The sequence below is a fragment of the Notechis scutatus genome, chromosome 14, assembly GCF_049901735.1.
Source record: "Notechis scutatus isolate UNSWTSFEM ecotype Mainland chromosome 14, rNotScu1.2, whole genome shotgun sequence".
Classification (NCBI taxonomy): Eukaryota; Metazoa; Chordata; class Lepidosauria; order Squamata; family Elapidae; genus Notechis; species Notechis scutatus.
Window position 1 is genome coordinate 9,912,703 of NC_142022.1, and position 6,000 is coordinate 9,918,702.

Consider the following 6,000-nt stretch of genomic DNA (forward strand, 5'->3'; position numbering starts at 1 on the left):
TAAGGTCCCCTGCTTGGGTGAGGGGGTTGGGACTACATGATCTCTAACACTGTTTATCTGTTGTTTATTCTGTTCTTGGCAGGGTTTCTTTGTTGGCTAAGGTGATTTACACTCTGAACATCATAACTGGAAACTATGAAGCCATCGGGGGTGGGTGGGTGGAGTTGTGATTGTGAATAACAACAACAGCAATAACAATGGAACAGTTTATGCCAGGAACTAGGTTGAAGGGTTTCACTGCTATTCTTAAGCATTTCGTTTAAGGGAGTATGCAATCCAACTCGATTTAAATCCTCAACTTACTGACGCTGATCACTAAAACTTGGACTCCGCCTTAAAGGGGAGTCCAACTCCTTCAAAAGACTCCGCCTGATGTGAACTGCCCAAACCAGTTGGAGAGCACATGGCGGAGGTGAAGCTTTTCCTAGGACTGTGATGGTGCTGTTGATTAGAATTCCAGGGGAATTTTAGTGGATGGGGGAGGGAGGGAAGGAGGGAGAGAGGGAGAGAAAGAGAGGGGATGGAGGGAGGAAGAAGGAAGAAAGAGAGAAAGGAAGGGAGAAAAGAGAGGGAAGGAGGGAGAAAGAGGGAGGGAAGGAAGGAGGGAGAAAAGAAGGAAGGGAAAAAGAGAGAGATGGAGAAGAGGATTTTTTTTTTCACTACTGTGAATCTTTCTCTGTCTTTCCCCTTCTCTCATCTTATTTAATGGTCTTTTTGTCTTCAGTAACATTCCTGTTGCATCTAATGGTATGTGGGACCTCAGGGAGGGAGGGAGTGGGAGAAACTGACTAGGGAACAATCAGATAAAAGGAGAGGGGAGCCCACAACTGCATAACAGGCAGAGAGAGAGGAAGAAAGAAACTCAGAAAGGATTGTTTCTAAGCGATCAGGCTGTAAAAAAAAAAAAAGACAGAGGGAGATTAGTATTTTCAAACTTGCAAGATCCTGTTAATATAGTCTTACAATGAAATAGAATTAGTTCTCTCTCTGGTTTTTTTTTTTAAAATGTCCTTTTGTCTTCAATATCATTTTTGTTGCATCTAATGGTATTTGGGACTTAGGAAGGGGGATGGAGGAAGGGACAGAAACTGCTTAGGGAATGATCAGATAAAAGGAAGGGAATCCCACAGCTGCATAACAGGCAAAGAAACTCAAAAAGGATTTTCTACCAGGCTGTAAAACGAGACAGCAAGAGACTTGCATTTTCAGACTTGCAAGTTTCTGTTGACGTAGTCTTATAATAAAGTAGAATTAGCTCTTCGGGTCCATTTCCTGTCATCTCTCCTTGGTAAGGCTGACTCGGTGTTAGCCCACAATGAATATTGCATCACATGATGAATAACAGGGACACCAAAGTTCAAAGCCCAATTGCAACCACCAGCAACCTGCAGAGGTTTGGTTAATAAAAGGAGAAGGGAAAAAAATGAAGCAAGCAGATTCAGCAAGGAAAAACAGGAATTAATTTGCACTGGGGGAAAGAACACTCTCTCTCAAATTAAATTTAGGAATTCACATGAGCACCTAAACTGGTCAGAACTGGTCTTTATCTGCAGATAAAAAGAGATTACAAAAGTGCTATGGGTTTTCTGGAAGAGCTGGATGCCTGGGACATGATATAAACTTGCTTGGCTATTCCTAATTAATTATATCAATGTTAGCTAAATGAATATGAAGCTAGGAATCAGATATGCACCGCTTCTGTTCCTTTTCTCCCTCTGGAAAGGCCCCAACGATCATTACCCTTTATAAATAATCCTTGAGATAGGAACCGTCAGTTTAAGTGACCACTCAAAGTTCTGGTGGACTTCTCTTGGGTCTATTTACAACCTGGATTTCAAGTTCCAACAGGTGCTCAGCAACTGGGTGACATTCACAACAGTTTGCAGGATGCTAAAGTCATGTGACCTCATTTTGTGATGGTGTTGCTGAAAAGTAGCATTTATTGTCCTAATTTTCTATCCAACCGGCCCCGTTGCAAACAATTAGTTCACTTAAGGACCATGGTGGTTGCTTTACGACTGCCATTTTCACTTAACAACCATTGCAACAATGTTCATGAAATCAGGTCACTTGGGTAAATGACTCACTTTATAATCATCATGAGATACATGTCAATATAGTTGCCAGTATGACTGTAATGGATTCTGTTATGGTTGTAACTCAAATGATCTTCTTCTTCTTCTTCTTCTTCTTCTTCTTCTTCTTCTTCTTCTTCTTCTTCTTCTTCTTCTTCTTCTTCTTCTTCTTCTTCTTCTTCTTCTTCTTCTTCTTCTTCTTCTTCTTCTTCTTCTTCTTCTTCTTCTTCTTCTTTCCCCCCTCCTCCTCCTCCCTCCCTATGGAACAACCTTATCCCATGAAGACTTCCCATCTTGCTCCTGACAAGTCCAAGTCCCTGTCATCATGAAGAAACTTCATAGCTCACTCTATTGTTTTTCTGGAATACTTGCTCAATGGACATTCACCTGCATCTCCATTTTAATTGCAGGTAGTAGCTTTCATTGCCCTGGCTGGCCTTCCAGCTATGTTGGCACAACACTCCCCATAATTTTCATTGGGCTAGAAGGTTGGGGTTGTTGGAACTAGGGATTACAACATGCCCAGAAGGGCAGTCAAGTTAAGAAGAGCCAGTGATCTGACCTCTTATTTTAAAGCATTTAATTCTAGGTGTGCTCCATGGAGCCACTTTGACCCAACCTTTGCTTGGTTGGCTGGGAAGACTGTGGGGAGTGGAATTTAGCAACACCTGGAGAATTATACAGGTGCTTCACTTTAACAATTCATCTGAGTTTGTGTCAGAGGATCTTCTGAGTTCCATCTTTCTTTCTTGATGTTCTCCAATCAAATCCACGTTCTGATGGCCTCTACTATGAGAAGGCCATCATCTTCAGAAGGTTGTTTCCTGCCACTGGAGATACTGTCCCTTGTAAGATCTCTGGATTAAGCCAGGATAGGGAACAACAACTGGCTCAAAGTCACCCAGACAACTTCCAAACCAAGTTTGGAAGATTTGAATCTGTTTCTTTGACCTTTTGTAGCCTTCTCAGGACCACATGAGACTTGAGAAGGGGTTCATCTTGACCCTGGGCACCATATCTTCTTCTTTCTTTCTTTTTTTCTTTTTCTTTCTCTTTCTCTTCCTCTTCCTCCTCCTCCTCCTCCTCCTCCTCCTCCTTCTTCTCCCATATCTGACATCAGATGTTGGCGATCATGTTGGTGATTCTATTTTTATCAACAGCCACAGAAGAAAGTGCTGTTCAGTTTTGTCCAAACCAATCCCTTAGATTTTGAAGCCATGATATTCTTCTTCTGCCTGGTCCTCATTTGCCTTCAATTTTTTTCCTGGAGGATTAAGGGAAGTATGCTATATTTTTCAGGGTGTCATAACACATGACTAAAATATTCTAACTTTTGCTTTTTTTATGGTTTTAATGATTTCTCTTGGCTTTCCCAGGTGGCTTATCACCTCCTTATTTCTGATTCAAACATTACTCAATTACTCAAAACATTGTTCAAACATTACTCAATCTCAAACATTACTCAAACTCAAAAATTACTCAAACATTATGCTATTCAGAAGTGCCCTTTTTAACTTATTGGGCCTTTTTATGCAGGAGTTGGAATTGAATTCACACAACGGAACAAACAGGTACATTTCCAAGTTGGGACATGAAGGGATCAGCCATTAATTTCTAAGTGAGTCTATTCTCTGCTGTGGCACAAGATTTATTAATAAGCCTATGAACTTGGTTTGTTCCTAACTTGGTCCTGCATGTTCGGTAAATCAGCCTTCTTTATAGTGGTGAATGTTGCATATGAAAAAAATTGTAGTTATGTGAACAAGAGAGAAAAGAGTTTATATCAGGGAAGTACAGAATACAAAAGCCAAAGTGGGACACTGACTTGGCAAAGAATGACATTAGGGAAACTGAATCATAGATACGAATGAATTTGTCACTAATCTAGAAAACAGCCTCTTATGTGGCTAAGAAAGTCATGTGTGAAAAGTAGTAGTTACATTAAAAAGATAGGGAAGGAGCTTACAGTAAGCAAATTACAGGATAGAAGAGCCTTGGGGAGATATTAACTTGACAAACAACAACATTTGGGAAAATCAAATTGTTGGTAGGGGTGACATTGCTGCCCTAAATGTAATCTGAATATTTGTTTTGCATTCCCATCCTTCACTTGGAAAGAAATGAGAGTCCACACTTCAATTCAATTCAGAATAAAGCTGGAAGGGGCATTGGAGGTCTTGTAGTCCAAACTCCCTGCTGAAGCAGGAGACTCAATACCACTCCGGACAAGCGGCTGTCCAATTTCTTCTTGAAAACATCCAGTGATGGTGCAACCACAACTTCTGAAGGCAAGTCGTTGGAGGAATTTTAGCAAAATTCCTAGGATCTACAAGGAGACTGAGAGCAGGAAATTGCACATAAAAAATGGATTGATAGGCTCCATCAATTAGTTCCTCTAGGGATCCACATTGCAATTAATCCTTAAGAGATATTCTGTAAGAGGGATGTATTATTATTATTATCACAATTAAAGAATTCTATCATCACTTGGGTATCTGTGTATCCTATGAACAATGGGACAGGATCATTCCTAGTAGTATTTTACTAGCAGAAGGAAGGCTTCCTGTAGCAGTTCGAAAGTCCCAATTTCCAACAAGGAGATATCCTGAGCTTAACTTACAGGGAGAACTAATCATTTCCCAATTCTTTATCTAGTTATCTTGATCACTTCACACATTGCAACAAGGTTTATCACAGCCAAAAGCCATCAATTAAGCTATTAATTTAAGACATATCATTGCTGATCACTCACTCACTCTTGGAAACAATGCCCATAAACAAAGTAATTAAGAGTTCACCCCCAATCTGAATTTTCTGGGCCCACGTTCTGCATCTCAGCTTTGAAAACAAGAATCAGGATGCTGGGGTGAAGGTTTCCTGAGATATGGTGCCCAGGGTCAAGATGAACCCCTTCTCAAGTCTCATGTGGTCCTGAGAAGGCTACAAAAGGTCAAAGAAACAGATTCAAATCTTCCAAACTTGGTTTCGAAGTTGTCTGGGTGACTTTGAGCCAGTTGTTGTTCCCTATCCTGGCTTAATCCAGAGATCTTACAAGGGACAGTATCTCCAGTGGCAGGAAACAACCTTCTGAAGATGATGGCCTTCTCATAGTAGAGGCCATCAGAACGTGGATTTGATTGGACAACATCAAGAAAGAAAGATGGAACTCAGAAGATCCTCTGACACAAACTCAGATGAATTGTTAAAGTGAAGCACCTGTATAATTCTCCAGATGTTGCTAAATTCCACTCCCCACAGTCTTCCCAGCCAACCAAGCAAAGGTTGGGTCAAAGTGGCTCCATGGAGCACACCTAGAATTAAATACTTTAAAATAAGAGGTCAGATCACTGGCTCTTCTTAACTTGACTGCCCTTCTGGGCATGTTGTAATCCCTAGTTCCAACAACCCCAACCTTCTAACCCAATGAAAATTATGGGGAGTGTTGTGCCAACATAGCTGGAAGGCCAGCCAGGGCAATGAAAGCTACTACCTGCAATTAAAATGGAGATGCAGGTGAATGTCCATTGAGCAAGTATTCCAGAGCAACAATAGAGTGAGCTATGAAGTTTCTTCATGATGAAAAGGACTTGGACTTGTCAGGAGCAAGGTGGGAAGTCTGCATGGGATAAGGTTGTTCCATAGGGAGGGAGGAGGAGGAGGAGGGGAAGAAGAAGAAGAAGAAGAAGAAGAAGAAGAAGAAGAAGAAGAAGAAGAAGAAGAAGAAGAAGAAGAAGAAGAAGAAGAAGAAGAAGAAGAAGAAGAAGAAGAAGAAGAAGAAGAAGAAGAAGAAGAAGAAGTTCCATAAGTGCATAACCTTCTTCTCTTTAGTCTATACTTTTCGTATTGCCTCTTCAATCACTCTGAAAAGCTTTGGGCCTCTTCCTCTTCCTGTCCTGTCAGGTAGAACATCAAACGTATCTCTTTT